Below are 15870 nucleotides of genomic sequence, written 5' to 3' on the forward strand. Positions count from 1 at the left end.
GGAAATCGCTATGTTTGGGGGCAGTTAGCCCTCAAGCGGCTTTCTAGTCTGTTACTTTCTCTTTGGCTTGTGTGGCCTCGAGGAGTTTAGGGCAGGTTTCCTTGATCTCCAGGTTTCTCTAGATATGACCCAAGCGGAGTGGGACCAGCAGCCTCTGTGCGCCTCCTCATCTACATACGCCACGCCCCTGCCGGGACCTTTTCGGCGTCCCGTTCTTTCCCGCGGGAGATAACGGACCTACTAATTCCCGACCGAGATGCGCCGGTATCTCCGGAGGGAGGGCGTGGGCGAGCGGCGACGAGTCGGGACCTGGAGGGGGGACCCGGGAAGACAGGAGCTCGCGGCGCCCGGCGCCCTGCAGTTCAGGAGCAGGTCGGAGCTCGGGTGTGGTCTCACCTTCCTTTCAGTGAAAATGACACGGAACAGAACGTCAATCAAATATGTTAAATAGTTTAACATGAAACATGAAACGTCATCAGTTTAACGTGAAATTGTTTTAGTCCTCATCCATGATCTTTCGTTCAGATTATGTAGTAATCGAATCTCGCAACAGCAAAGAAAAACGAACAGAGACTATCAGGGCAAAGTGTTCCTGCAAGGGGTAGATGTGTGGGCTGCGAAGGGGTGTTGAATGGTCTCCGAAAATCGAATGCACGGAAATGTCGCGTTTTCGTCCTGAGGGACTAGGCTGCCTCTTTCAGCCGCCCGGATTTGTCTTTTCCTCTTCCATACGTGAAGATTCTTTCTCGAGATCAAGTGGATCCTCCCCAGACGTGAACAAAACGATTCAACTATTGTGTGTCGACTTCCAGTGGACCTTGTGCTGCGTTATACTATTGTGGTCGGTGCTACGTAGCAAAGCGAGGCTAGACACAGGACTGGAGACTATAGGGTCAGGGAAGGTTTCCTGAGGTCCTAACTGCGAAAAGATCAGAGGAAACGTATTGTAGCACCCTTTTTTCTTTTTCTTTTCTTTTCTTTTCTCTTTTTTTTTTGGCTGCGCCGTGGGGCATGCGGGATCTTAGCTCCCCAACCAGGGATGGAACCCACGCCCAGCGGCAGTGGAAGCGGGGAGGCTTAACCACACCACTGGACCGCCAGGGAAGTCCTAAGCACCCTTTTCTGATTACTGGTTGTCTCAGGAAGTTTCCTTTCTTAGTGTGTATTTCCTAAAAATAGAGCATTTTCTTATATAACCCCAGGATAATTATAAAAATCAAGAAATTAACATGGGGGCTTCCCTGGTGGCGCAGTGGTTGAGAGTCTGCCTGCCAGTGCAGGGGACGCGGGTTCGAGCCCTGGTCTGGGAGGATCCCGCGTGCCGCGGAGCAACTAGGCCCGTGAGCCACAGTTACTGAGTCTGCGCGTCTGGAGCCTGTGCTCTGCAACGGGAGAGGCCGCGATGGTGAGAGGCCCGCGCACCGTGATGAGGAGTGGCCCCCACTTGCCGCAACTAGGGAAGGCCCTCACACAGAAACGAGGACCTAACACAGCCATAAATAAATAAATAAAATTTAAAAAAAATAAAAAACAAAAATGGATACCATTTAAAAAAAAAAAAGAAATTAACATGGATGCAATATTATTATTTACTCTATAAACATTATTCCATTTCTATCAAGTGTCTCAGGAATGTCCTTTATAGCAAAGGAAAATTCAAAATCACATGTTGCATTCTGTATCCTGTCTCTTTAACCCATTTTAATCTGAAATAATCCCCAGGCCCATCGTTTTATTTCATTATGCAGTCATTTTTGAAAATTACAGGCCAGTTATTTTGTAGAATATCCTTGGTTTTTAGGTTGTCCTGCATTCACATTCAAGTGCGCATTTTTGACACGTAGACGACATAAATGGTACTGTATCTGTTTACATGTTGACTTATGTCCCTCCAAAAAAATATATATATATGTTGAAATCCTAACCCCTGATACCTATGAATGCGACCTTATTTGGAAGTAGAATCTTTGCACATACAATCAAGTTAAGGTGAGGTCAGTACAGTGGGCCCTAATCCAATATGAATATTGTCCTTATAAGAGGAAAATGCCATGTAAGGACAGAGACACGTAGGGATAACGCCACGTGAGGACAAAGCACAGATTGGAGTGATGTAGCTGCAAGCTAAGGATTGACTGTCACCACTAGAAGCAAGGAAGAAGCAAGGAAAGATTCTACCCAGAATCTCGGAGGGAGCAGGGCCCCGCTGACACCTTGAGTTTGGACTTGTAGCTTCCAGAACTGTGAGAGAATAAATTTCTGTTGTTTTAAACCACCCAGATTGTGTTACTTTATTATGACAGCCCTATCAAATTAATCCAGTGTCCTCCTCTGGGCATCACACTGCAGGCACGTGAAGTCAGTTTGTTCAGTTATTGGTGGTGTTAACATTGATTACTTGGTGAAGGTGGTGTATCAGTTATCCACTGCTGTGTAACAAACTACCCTAAAACTTAGTGATTTAAAATAGTGACCATGTTATTTGCTCACCATTCTTTGGGTCAGCAACTGCAGCTGGGCTGAGCCGGGCAGTTCTGCAGCTGTGATGTAGGACCACTCGTGCAGCTGCAGTCAGCTCGTGGGACAGTGGGGCGGGTCAGTCTGAAGGCCCTCAGTTGACATGATTCATCTTCACTCCCGTAATTTCATCCTCCAATAGGCTAAGTCAGGCTTCTTCTCATGGTGGTCTCAGGACAGCAGGTGAGAGCGACTCCCAACGAGCAACTGTTTTTCAGTCTTCTGCTTCCATCGCATTTACTAATGTTCCATTAGCCAAAGCAAGTCACATAGCCAAGCCCAGAGTCAACATGGGAGGGTGCTGCAGAAGAACATGGTACCGGGGCCAGTATTGTAACCCTCTGCCACTGGGGGTGTTCACCAGGTTTGCCCCTCGTAATTATTAAGTAATTTGTGTGGAGATAATTGAGGATATGTAAATATCCGTTACAAAACCTTAACCCAATAATAGTTTTTAGTATCCACTGTTGACTTGCATTATGGTTGCCAGATGTTGATTTTCTAATTCTGTCCTTCATTCCACATTTCTTAGTTGGCATTCTGTTGTAAGGAAGAAGTTTCCTTCCTTCCCTATGTAATCAACGTGAACTCATGGCTGTGTTTAGTTGTCTATAATCCATGACTGTTTTCATTTATTTTGATGTTTGGTTGTTCTCATACTGGGCCTATGAAAGACCCTTCAGGTTGGCTACTGTGTCCTTCTGACATGTCCATATAATTTTTGGAGCCTTTTCTGGCACAAGATATTCCAGGCTCATCTTGTACCTTCCCTGACTCCTGGAAATCATCTGTTTCTCCAAAGAGCCCTGGTTCTTTTTAGTGGAGAATGACATTTAGAAAGCAGGATCAGGACAGTGGGTTTCCCTACACATATCTATATCTATTAAAAATAATGGGCCCAGGAATAAAGACGCAGACGTAGACACTGGACTTGAGGACACGGGGAGGGGGAGGGTAAGCTGGGACGAAGTGGGAGAGTGGCATGGACATATATACACTACCAAATGTAAAATAGATAGCTAGTGGGAAGCAGCCGCATAGCACAGGGAGATCAGCTCGGTGCTTTGTGTCCACCTAGAGGGGTGGGATAGGGAGGGTGGGAGGGAGACGCAAGAGGGAGGAGATGTGGAGATACCTGTATATGTATAGCTGATTCACCTTGTTATACAGCAGAAACTAACACACCACTGTAAAGCAACTATACTCCAATAAAGATGATTTAAAAAAAGAAGAAAAAAAGGGGGCCCAGGTACTTCCCTCGTGGCACAGTGGTCAAGAATCCGCCTGCCAATGCAGGGGACACGGCCTCGAGCCCTGATCCGGGAAGATCCCACATGCCGTGCAGCGACTAAGCTCGTGCGCCACACCTACTGAGCTGGCGCTCTAGAGCCCGTGAGCCACAACTACTGAGCCCACGAGCCACAACTACTGGGCCCGCGTGCCACAACTACTAAAGCCTGCATGCCACAACTACTGAAGTCTGCGTGCCACAACTACTGAAGCCCGTGCGCTTAGAGCCAGTGCTCCGCAACAAGAGAAGCCACCGCGATGAGAAGCCCGCTCACCTCAATGAAGAGTAGACCCCGCTCTCGCCGCAGCTAGAGAAAGCCGGCGCGCAGCAACGAAGACCCAATGCAGCCAAAATAAATTAATTAATTAAAAAAAAATAATAATGGGCCTGTACTGATATCTTCAATTCCAATTTTCAGCTTAACACCACATGGTTCCTCCTTGCCCTCCGCCATTCTGTATTTGCATCTCCTTTCTTCAACAGTGAGAACCTTGACTCCCAGCCTCCATTTACTCATTAGCTCAATCCTACAATACAACAGCATTGGTACAAAACTGTTACAACCACATAGCTATGAAATACCAACCTACTAGGGGACACTTCAGTATTTGCAGTTCTTGTCTCTAGAGTTGAAACGGTTATGGTCAATGTACTGTGTTCAAAAGTCATTTCGGTTGGTTATTTATTTCTACTCCAGTGTGGTTACACTAGTCACCTGAGATACAGTTAGGTTCATTTGTACTTATATCCAATTTTAGGGTCTTTTCCCCCTGTATTTTTTTAAAAAATGTTATTTATCTTTGGCTGCGCTGGGTCTTCGTCGCTGCGCGTGGGCTTTTCTCTCGTTGCGGCCAGCGGGGGCTACTGTTCGTTGCGGTGCGCGAGCTTCTCATTGCAGTGGCTTCTCTTGTTGCGGAGCCCTGGCTCTGAGCGGGCGGGCTTCAGTAGTTGTGGCTCGTGGCCTCTAGAGCGCAGGCTCAGAAGTGGCGGCGCACGGGCTTAGTTGCTCCGCGCGGCATGTGGGATCTTCCCGGACCTAGGGCTCGAACCCGTGTCCTCCTGCATTGGCAGGAGGATTCTTAACCATCGCGCCACCAGGGAAGTCCTCCCCCTGTATTTTTTTTTAAGCAGCAGTTTTTCTTTCTTTCCTTCCTCCTTCCTTCCTTTATTTTGGCTGTGCCGGGTCTTAGTTGCGGCACGCGGTACCTTCAGTTGTGGCCTGTGGGATCTTTAGTTGTGGCGTGTGAACCCTTAGTTGCGGCACGCATGCAGGGTCTAGTTCCGTGACCAGGGACCGAACCCCGGCCCCCTGCGTTGGAAGTGCGGAGTCTTACCCGTTGGACCACGAGGGAAGTCCCTCCCCCTGTGTTTCAAAAACATATCCAAAATGTTAACAGCGTTCCCAAAATAATTACATAGAAAGGTACGCTCAGAAAACTGTCACTCTCTCCTTGCACTCACCCATATAGGTAATTTCATCAGTTCTGGTTTAACACTCCTGGGTTTCTTTTTGACAGACGGTGTATAATTTTCTTTTTTTCACATTTTTCATAGACAAAGGGTAGCATACTACATATATGCGTGCACTTTATATTTTTCGCTTAACATCGTCAATGCGTCATATCTAGAGAAACCTGGAGGTCAAGGAAACCTGCCCTAAGCTCCTCGAGGCCACACAAGCCAAAGAGAAAGTAACAGACTAGAAAGCCGCCTGAGGGCTAACTGCCCCCAAACATAGCGATTTCCCAATGGGGAAAAGGTTAGACATAGACGGTGCGAAAAGTGAAACCCCTCAATCTGACCTTAAACAAGAACCTAATGTTCATTTTAAGTCGAAGACTCTGAGCAGACGCCTCCTGCGTTCTCCCTGCTGTCCTCAGCCGGCTTGGGGAAAGACTAGAGGGGCGGGACTTCCGGAGAGGGGCGTGGCGTATGCAGATAGAGAGGCGCGCAGAGGCTGCTGGTCCCACTCCGGCTGGGCTTCCGCGTCCTGCGTGTGGACAGCCGAGGACTCGCGAGGCTGTTGCCGGGGTGGGCGAGGCCGGAACGAGGGGCATGCAGGGGCGGAGGGCGCGGAGAGGGCGTGAGGGAAGTGAGCGTGCGTGAAGAGGTGGGCGATCGCGAGGGTGTGGGGCGAGGGTGGGTGAGAGACTCATACTTACCTGGCAGGGGAGATACCATGATCACGAAGGTGGTTTTCCCAGGGCGAGGCTTATCCATTGCACTCCGGATGTGCTGACCCCTGCGATTTCCCCAAATGTGGGAAACTCGACTGCATAATTTGTGGTAGTGGGGGACTGCGTTCGCGCTCTCCCCTGATGTTCAGCTTAGTGAACAAATAGAACAGAGTTTTCACAGTGCGTGTTGGAAGTTCGTGCTGGGTGTGGGGGGGGAGCCCTGTGATTTACTGTGCTGACGTCTTCTTTTCCTGGTGTGGTAGAGTATAGTTTAAAAAGCTTAGGTATGCCGAGTGGTGTGTTTTTATAGTGGGTTTTCGAAAACACGATGGTGTGTCACCTGCAATGAACTTGCAGGTGAACCGTGCTTTGTTGGTTTCTGAACCGTTGTTAAAGTTTCCTGAGTCATTTAACGTTTCTGTGGTTCGTTTTGCTGTTCACCAGCAACGCGTGCAGTGTCCGGCAGCGGAAAAAAAAAAAACGTCTACGCCTGTGAAGGATGCAGAGTCTGCGAAACCACTGACGTTTACAGCAACATGAGCGAAACCAGCACATCACACTAACAAAATCAGATGAAAACGAACGTTATATAAACCGGTTACGTGTAAAAATCTCTAAAGTAAGGGAAGTTAACTCAAAAATAGCAGTCGCCCCACAGGCACAGAAAACACAGCTCTGGAGAAAGATAAGTTAGGAGTAGGAGGTGGATGAATGTGGAACGCTATGTAGGAAGAAAGAGAAGTTTGCCCGAGTAGAACGTTGAACTTTATTCTGCGTCCTCAAGCAATAACACAATGAAAAACAATCCGCACCTCTACATCCGGGACTAGCACCATATCGTAAATCACCCAGTTTTATAGTAAGTGAAATTTTTTTAAAAAAACAGAACTACGGACAGAATTCCCTGCCTGTCCGGCGGTTACGACCCCTGTGCGTTCACTGCCACGGCCCTGGGTTCAATTCCTGGTCAGGGAACTGAGATTCCCCAAGCCGATGAGCTTAGCCAAAACACCCCAGAGAGAGAGATATATGTATATGTACATACGCAAACACACACACGCGTACATACAATGTGTATTTATAACATTCATCTCAGGCTTAAAAATAAAACGGACACTGTTCCCCAGCAGGTTCTAGTTCTGAGTCCAGGTAAGATGAATAATACTGTGTCCTTCCTACAGAGAAATCACAGAACACTCCCCGTTCCGCTTCATCAGCAATATGTCTGAACACCATTTGCTTGAGTCCCAGGGTGAGAGCTACTACGGCCAAAACCAAAAACCGGAACACAGTCCCTGAGCCCTGGGAGGGGACGCACCAGGCCACGCCATCAGCCTCCAACCTAGCCTCTTTCAGCTCCTTATCACTTTAGGAGAATGTGATCATTTTTACAGATAGCAGAAAAATGCAAGTCAAGTGTAAGCACCTTATTTTTCTCACATACCTGCCCCTTCTCTTGATCTACTGCTTCTGCTGCTTCAAGCTGTAGGGGAGGCAAAGCTTTAGTTTTTACCCTTTGAGGGTCTCTGGCAGGGCCTGAGTATTAAAAGGATATAAAACAGGAGCGGGGACTTCCCGGGGGGTGCAGTGGTTAAGAATCCGCCTGCCAACGCAGGGGACACGGGTTCGATCCCTGATACAGGAGAATTCCCACATGCCGCGGAGCAACTGAGCCCGTGCGTCGCAACTACTGAGCCTGAGCTCTAGAGCCCACGAGCCACAACAACTGAGCCCGCGCGCCTAGAGCCCGTGCTCTGCAACAAGAGAAGCCACCGCAATGAGAAGCCCGCACACCGCAACGAAGACTAGCCCCCGCTCGCCGCAACTAGAGAAAGCTCGTGCACAGCGATTAATTAAAAACAAAAAAAATTTTTTTTTAAACAGGAGGAAAACATGCAGATTTTTGCATGTATGTAGATGAAAACCCAAAGAAGTGGTTAAGTGGGTCTCCGAGGAACCCTGGTTCCTTTTTTTTTTTTTTTAATAAATTTATTTTATTTTTTACTTTTGGCTGCGTTGGATCTTCGTTGCGGTGCGCGGGCTTCTCACTGCAGTGGCTTCTCTTATTGCGGAGCACGGCGCGCGGGCTTCAGTAGTTGTGGCGCACGGGCTTAGTTGCTCCGCGGCATGTGGGATCTGCCCGGGCCAGGGCTCGAACCTGTGTCCCCTGCATTGGCAGGCGCATCCTTAACCACTGCGCCACCAGGGAAGCCCACCCTGGTTCCTTTTATTGGCCCTGGTTCCTTTTGTTGGAGAATGATACTTAGAGACCAGAATCTGGTGTGTCATTGCTGTTAGGCCCTGTACCTATTTTACACAATGGATTATATTCCGTTATTATCATTACCTTGATTTGGCAGTGGGAACCCTTTCGAATTGGCTCTTGTGTGCTTGACATGCCACCGAATCAGTCGCTGTACATTCCTTCACTTTTGGGCACAGTTGCATGTTCCAGGCTTGTATTTTCCCCACCTAAGAGCCTCGCCTCCCCTGGGGGCTGATATGCCCCTCCGCCCTCCTGCCCACCATGACTTTCTGTCGCAGTGAGGCTTACTGGGGAGCGATGGAGAAGGACCATCAGGCTTCTCAGGAGAGAGCACATCCAGGGCTCCACAAGGCCCGTGGATATCCAGCCTTGGCTCCCCTCCTTCGCCCACCTACCCCGATTCCTTTGGCAGAGGCGGCTGCTTCCTGAAAGAGGTCAAGGTTCTGTGGACTTCCTGGAGAGGCACTGGAGTCCAGAGGGAGGGGCAGAGGGCACAGGTGTCCAGGTTGGACTCCTTACAAACGTTTCGGATCCCACCTGGTGTGTGCCCACCACCCAAGACCACTAACCCACCCAGCAAAAGTCCCACAGAGGCACGGCAAGCCACACCAAAGTGGCCTTCCCTCAGCTGAGTGTGTCGCCGCTCCCTGACCGGGCAGCAGGCACCTCTGCCCCTTGGAGGGTGAGGGGCAGTGCCTCAGAGGTCTCCTGCTACACTCTGTGACACCCAGACAAGAAGAGTTGGCCGTGCTGAGACTCACACTCCCCTGTGCCGGTCACCAAAACCCACGCACCCCGCCCACTCCCCCAAAGCCAGGTTCCCAAGGGTTCCACACCTCCACATCCCGTCGGGGGTATATCCAACGAAGGCCTGAGGTTCTCTCTTTGGTCCTCACCCGCTGGTCTCTGCAGGTGGTGACATGTGAGGCTGAGGTCTTTCTGCAGCTGCAGAGCAATAGACTCTTGCTGAAGGTCACCTGTCAGCCTGCAGTGGCACGGCCTCCCAGACCCATGGAGACTCCACAGACTCCAGGTCAGCCCCTCTTAGTTAGCAGTGGGACCGTGAGGAGGGCTGAGACCGCAGCGGGGGGGCAACTACAGGAGCTTGCCAGGAGAGGAAGACGTGTGGGGAAACGCAGTCTCCGGTTTGAGAGGCAGAACCAGAACCGAAAAAGGGCTTGTGGGCTCAGGGGTCAGGGGAAGGCAGCGCTGGGCCCCCGAGGTTTCAGAGAGCCACGCTCCCATCGGGGTTCTGCTGTGACTCCTCTCGGTGAGTCTCCGGCGTTTCCTTCCCACAGGAAGGGAGGGGCAAGGACCACCCGCGGCGTTCTTCTCGGCACCCACACATCCCACCCCAACCAGGCTCTGTCCCCAAGGTGAAGCTGCTCCTTCTTGCTGAAAGCCCGGCCCATTTCCTCCTGGGTGCTCTCTGCTTGGGCCTCGGCAGCTTCCTCTTGGCCCCGCCAATTCGGCCTTAAGGACCCAAGGCTAAAGGTAGCCAGCTGGTCAGAAGCCACAGGCCAGTGGTTTGTGCAAGGAGGTGAAGTTGTGCGCCCCTCCATGATGGCAGCTCCCCACCCGCCCACCACCCCACCCTCCACCCTTCTGCTCCCATTGCCCCTGGCTCTCAGGGCTCTCTGAGCTCTGTCTGTGCTTTTGCTGGCAATCTTCCTTTCTCTCTCTTTCTCCCGCCCCACCCCCTTTCTATCTACCTATCTATCTGTCTATCTATCTATCTATCTATCTATCTATCTATCTATCTATCTATCTATCTATCATCTCCATCAGATGTAGCAGAAGAATGGGTGCGGGCGTTTTCCCACCCTTGTACAGTGTGAGCAATCTTTGTTTTGCTCTTTCGGCGGGAGCTCAACCCCTCCAGCGGCTACCAGAATAGGTGCGAAGGCATATGAAAGCTGAGGTTTCCAGGGGGCCACACCACCCCCCCTCCCCCGCCCTGTCCTCAGACTGACAGGACACCTGGAAGGTTCTCATCGGCACTGTCAAGGCCCACTGAGAGCCCTGCTGCGTTTTGCTCCTGCCGGTGTCAGCTTCCGCGCAGGTACACAATTGGCAGTGTCTTGGAGGGTGGCAGAATGTGGCTTGGAAGATCTCGGGGTGGCAGTTCTGCCCCACAAATAGATTAAGACGGTTGGGAAGGTTCTCTGTCTCCCCAGGTCTGTACCTGTAGAGACCATGGGAAAGACAGGGAAGGAGAGAGAGAGGCTGGGAGATTGAAAGACTGTGACTGGGAGAGACAGAGACAGTGACCTTCCTTTGGGGGGGCAGAGCTGGGGACTGAGCCCGGGAGTGAGAGGGGGTTTTCAGGAAGGGTGCCGTGGTTGTCCCTGACCGTGTGATGGCCTGTGCGCTTGTCGGCCTCCAGGGCTTTTGGTGGGCAGCTCCTGCGTGTCCCCCTGTTCGGCAGGGATGTGCGCGCGTCGAGCAGAGCGGGGGCGGTGGGTGAATAAAAGTGGAGAGGGCGCGGGCCGCGCTGGGGCCGGCGGGGGGCTGCGCGCTAAGGCGGGAGCAACCGGGCTGCGGGCGGGCGTGTGGCCTGCGGGCGGGAGGAAGGCGCAGGCGTGTTGCCTGGCCACGGCCCCCCGTGGCTGTGCGGGCGTCCCCCAAAGGCTTTCCCGCCTCTGGCGGGGGAGAGAGGATGCTGCGCTGCCTCAGGGCCTTGGGCGGGGCTTGGCCCCGGGGGGGTGGTGCCCTTCACGAGGGCGCAAAAGCGACGGGCACCTCCTTCGAGCCGGAATCGAACCAGCGACCTAAGGATGTCCACACGTGTCGGGTCTACAGTCCTCCGCTCTACCAGCTGAGCTATCGAAGGGTGCGCGCCGCCAGGCCCGGGCCCTTAACTTTTACTGGAAATGCCGGAGCACGGCACTGGGACGCCCGAGGTGAGACAGGCCCAGGGCTGGTTGGAAGCCCCTTTGAAGAGAGCGGTGCACGCGCCGCCTCGCCTCCCGGTGCGGGCGGGAGGACGGGGCAATCTTGCGGCGTGGCTGCGGCCGGGCCTTGGTGGTGGCCGGCATCGGGGCGGCGACTTTCAAGATGCCTGGGCCCCCGCGCTCACCTGTGGCCTCCTTTCCCCTCCCCTTTCTACAGGTGGGGACCACGGCGGTCCGCGGCCAGAACGCGGGGAAGAGGGCGAGGGGAGGGGCGTTGGCGAAATGGATGCGCCCGTGGGGAGGGGGAGGCCTGGCAGACGAGAGGGGAACCCACAGGGAGGGGCACCGGGGAGCCGGCTGCCAACCGCCTAGCCACCCGGTGCTTTTGAAGCGCCTTTAGTTCAAAATAATCCTTTGGCCAAAATGGCATTTTTTTGGTGTGGCACATTCTGCCACCCTTCAAAGCCGACATCGTCTTGCCTGGGTTACGCAAGTCTCCTGTTGATCTCCCTACTTTCGCCCTGCCACCTTTACAGCCGCAGTGATTTTCTTTCCTTTTCGCGGGGTTGGGGGCGGGATGGGGGTAGGTGCTTAGATCAAGCCACTCCTCTTCTCGAAACCTTCTGGTTCACTCAGACTTAAATCCTTACAAAGGTCTACAAGACCCTCAGTTCTTAACCCCACCCAGTCACTTCTCTGACTTAATTTTGGTACAACTCTTAAACTTTGTCCTGTACACAGGGCCTCCTTGCTATTCTCCAAACACAGTCCTACCTGGACCCTTGCTCTAGCTGATCTTCTGCTTAGGGATGCTCTTCCCCCAGACAGCCCCATGACCGACTCCCTCACCTCCTTCCAGTCTGCTCACATGGGCACCTTCTCAAGGGAGCCTCTTCCGACCACTTAACGTAACACAGCAGCCTGCCCCCCTTACAACAACTCCCCATGCCCTTTCCTTCCTCAATTTTTTTTTCTTTTTTCATAGCTCTTAACACCTAACATACTAATTAATTTACCTACTGTGTCTATTGTCGATTTTCTCCCACGCCCCACACGCCCGTCTCTAACCAAAATATGAGCAGCAAGAGGCCTTTTTGTTCCCAAATTCCTGAACAGTGTCTAGCACAGGGTATGCCGTAAACAGTTGTTGAGTGGACAAATGCCCGATGTCATCAAAGAGGAGATCAGGGTATAAAAGAAGGGGCCAGGAGCCAGGGTTTGCCCTGGGGGAAGGTGCAGCGCTTTCTTGCGTGATCACAAAACAGAGAATTTCTTCACTGGAGAACTGCAGAACTCTCCGCAGGTAACAACCCATCCAAACCATTTCCTGCACTAAGAGACTTGACCAGACTCTAGCTTGGCCTCCAGAAGGCCAGAAGACCAGAAGCTTGGCCTGGGCTTGACCTCCATCCCCCATTAAAATGCCTGCCTGAGGGACTTCCCTGGTGGTCCAATGCAGGGGGCCGGGCTTCGATCCCTGGTCGGGGAACTAGATCCCGCATGCATGCCGCACGCAACTAGGAGTCCGTGTGCCTCAACGAAGAAGTCCGCATGCTGCACCTAAAAAAAGATCACGCGTGCCGCAACTAAGACCCGGCGCAGCCTAAATAAATAAATATTTTAAAAAAACAAAACAAAAGCCTGCCTGAGAAAGTTCAACACCTGACACAGGCGCCTGACCTCCCCTCCTTAGAGCATTCATTGAAAAGGACCTACAGTTGTGAATATGGTTCTCTTACAACCCCAAAGTGTCTCTCTCAAGAACTGGGAGCCATTCCTTTGAAGTGTAATCGGGAAGGATAGGGCCTCTGTCTCCCAGTTTCTGTGCCTTGAGCCATCCTAACTTCAGTAACTGCCCGCTGACAAACACAAAAGACCTGCGTCTATACCTTTGACCAACCCTTTGTAGTTTTTCGCTTCTGACTCTACTGAGCCCCCTCCCTCTCATTCTTCCTTTAAAACGCCCAGATCCCCTCGCCCAATTCTGAATGGAGCTCAGTCAGCGCTTTCCCCTCTTGTCAGTACTTACTGAATCAAATCTGTTCTCACCACTTTCAATACTGTCTCCTGTGTTTTTCTTTGACAGAGTCCAAATCGGAAAGGACCTGAGGACACTTGCGGGGCCGCCCTATGTGCGCGCTGGGGCAGCAGGAGGGGGCGAGGCCGGAGGGCAAGGGCGCCTGACCCTGAGCACTGCGCTCCGGGAGCCCCCCGGGAGCCCCCCCCCCGGGAGCCCCCCCGAGCCCCGAGCCCCCCCCCTCCTCCTCCCCCGGCTGCGGTGGAGAGGACAGCTCGGCGCTTTCACCTGGTTTTCTCTCTCTGCAACAGAATCCCGGGTTTTCGTCGCAGCGCCACTAGGTTAGGCTACATATCCTGAAGCACTTTCGTCACTTTTCCTTAGAAAGACACCACGAAGAAACATTACCACGCTTTCTTATTAAGGCGGCTTTAGAGCTTAACGTCAACCGGCAAAGAGGCCTTTCCTGAGTTTTCGATTACTAGGAGATGAGTTCGAACAGGCGAGGGCAAAAATGGGCTGAAACTTTCTTTTTGCTGAAAGCAAGGCGAGACCGGACCCGAGCCCCGACCCACCCCTTCAACTGCAGGGCGCCGCGCGCCGCGAGCTCCCGTCTTCCCGGCTTCCCCCTCCAGGTCTCGATTCGTCGCCGCGCGCCCACGCCCCCCCGCCACGAGACACTCGTTCCGGTGTCCCCCACGGGGAAGAACAGGGCGCCGGGAAGGTCGCGCTAGGGGCGTGGCGTATGTAGATGAGGAGGGGCGCAGAGGCTGCTGGTCCCCCTCCGCCTGGGCCTCCGCGTCCTGCGTGTGGACACGCAGAGGCTGCCGGGTTGTTCCCCGGGTGGGCGGAGCCGGGGCGAGGGGCGTGCAGCGGCGGAGGGTGCGGAGGCGGCGTGAGCGAAGTGACCGTGCGTGCAGAGTGGGGCGTGCCCGTGGGTGGAGGGCGAGGGAAGAACGCTGATTCCATTGTCCACAAAAGATAACGCCGTAATTACGAAAAAGGTTTTTGTTTTTCTTTATGGAGAACTGGGTTGTTGATTTTTATTACATGTATTTTGTTGCTTTCTGAAACGTAGTTGTAAAGCATGGTTTGTAGTTGTAAGCGCCGCTAATTTTTCTGTTTGGTTTTTCATTTGAGTTGCATTACATTGGACTTACCGGTTGTGCAGTAAATCAGTCTTTTGTGTTTTTTCGAAGAGTGTTTTACCAAGGAGGTTCGTTCACTATATTACGTCCGTATGAGGAAAGACAAGGGTGTGAGTGAACATGAGCGTAAGTAGTGAGGTAGAAAAAGGGAAAATGCCTGTGCGGAACAAGAATCGGCGGCACTGCTGTGAGGTCGCAGGTGTTCTGATAGAACTTTTAGGAGTGGTCGGTTTTGTTGGATCTGTCTGCCAGTTACTTGACCTGCAGATTTGAAGGTAGCAAGAGTGTCTAATATACCAGCAGCAGGCAGTCTCTAGGCTTTCTGCGTTGTAATAGGGTCACCCTACTTAAAGTAGATATACGCATAGGGTGACGACGCATGCTTGTTTATGACTCCCAGAAGTGCGGACTTATGCTTTTTTTTTTTGATGGGCTTGGGAAACTAGGCAACACTCTGGCTGTTTGGTAAGGCTTTTCTTGAATGCTCTATGGAGAAAGTCTCCTGATTGCTTAACATGTGTCCAGGAAGAAACAGGCAACCGCGGTTGTGTTTTATGAGATGGACCTTTTCTTGAGTGGTAATGTTGCTGTTTCACCATCTGAAGTCCCTTATGTTCAGACCTCCCCTGAGCTCATCGGCACTGGGACAAGTGTGATGTGAGAGCGAATACGAAATGGGAAGGAAAAAAATAATTTCCCCTTGGTGCAAAAAGGGAAAGACATTTCTCCCTCCTTCTTAGAAAATTTGCAAATACTGGTTCGGTCCGTTTGAGATATATATGTAAATGTTATTAACAGCTCAATGTATCTCTTGCCAGTTTTACAACCTCAGAATGTCTGGAGGGCCTTGAAACCATCTTTTTGAAATATGAACATTAAGGAAGGTAGTGCCCCATCTCCCTCTACCTCTGGGAGTTTAGGTTAGGTGGCTGGCTCCAAGTCGTAACCACGTGCTTGTCATGGAGATATGAGTTTTATTTCTCTTTGGATAAAGGCACACAGATGGCCACTCCAATTACCAGTTGAACTTAGGATGAACTATATGTAGCAAATGGTGCTGTCAAGTCCTCCTATTGAGGACAAGTTCTTGAGAACATCTATGTAATAAGTTTTATCTACCTGCTTATATAACAGGGAACATTCTTATTGTTATGGGATTGTGTCCCCCCACCCCAAATTCATATGTTGAGGCCCTAGCCCCCATCTGAGTGTATTTGGAGACAGGGCCTTTAAGGAGGTAATTAAGTTTAAATGAGGTCATAAAGGTGGGGCTGTAATTCAATATGACTGGTGTCCTTCATTAGAGACGTCAGGGATGGCTGCAAGACAAGGGGAAGCCTCCGGAGAAAGCAAAGCTGCCAATATCTGGGTCTTGGATTTACAGCTCCCGGAACTGAGAAACATTCCCATTATTTAAGCCTCACCCCAGTCTGTGGTATTTTGTTATGGCAGCCCAAGCTGAATAGTATACTGTCTTTGCAATCTCTTCGGTGGATTTCTTGTGATGCACATTACAGTCTGGTTTAGTGGCTTTTCAATAAAAATGTTGACTTCTCTTCT

At 51.5% G+C, this 15870-nt stretch overlaps 1 protein-coding gene and 2 non-coding genes across 3 annotated transcripts in view; 1 reads left to right on the forward strand and 2 right to left on the reverse strand.

The window, feature by feature from the left end:
* The window catches only part of LOC118890528 (E2F associated phosphoprotein), a 58212-nt gene that overhangs the window by 27055 nt on the left and 15287 nt on the right, over positions 1-15870 (reverse strand). The gene's annotated exons all lie outside the window — the stretch shown is intronic.
* On the forward strand, positions 5963-6126 carry LOC118891408. The gene has a single exon (XR_005018988.1). It is a non-coding gene; the product is annotated as a U1 spliceosomal RNA (small nuclear RNA).
* Positions 10995-11084, reverse strand: TRNAY-GUA. Its single transcript is given in 2 exon segments — positions 10995-11030; positions 11048-11084. It is a non-coding gene; the product is annotated as a tRNA-Tyr (tRNA).

This window comes from Balaenoptera musculus, chromosome 2 (genome assembly GCF_009873245.2).
Source record: "Balaenoptera musculus isolate JJ_BM4_2016_0621 chromosome 2, mBalMus1.pri.v3, whole genome shotgun sequence".
NCBI classification, from domain to species: domain Eukaryota; kingdom Metazoa; phylum Chordata; class Mammalia; order Artiodactyla; family Balaenopteridae; genus Balaenoptera; species Balaenoptera musculus.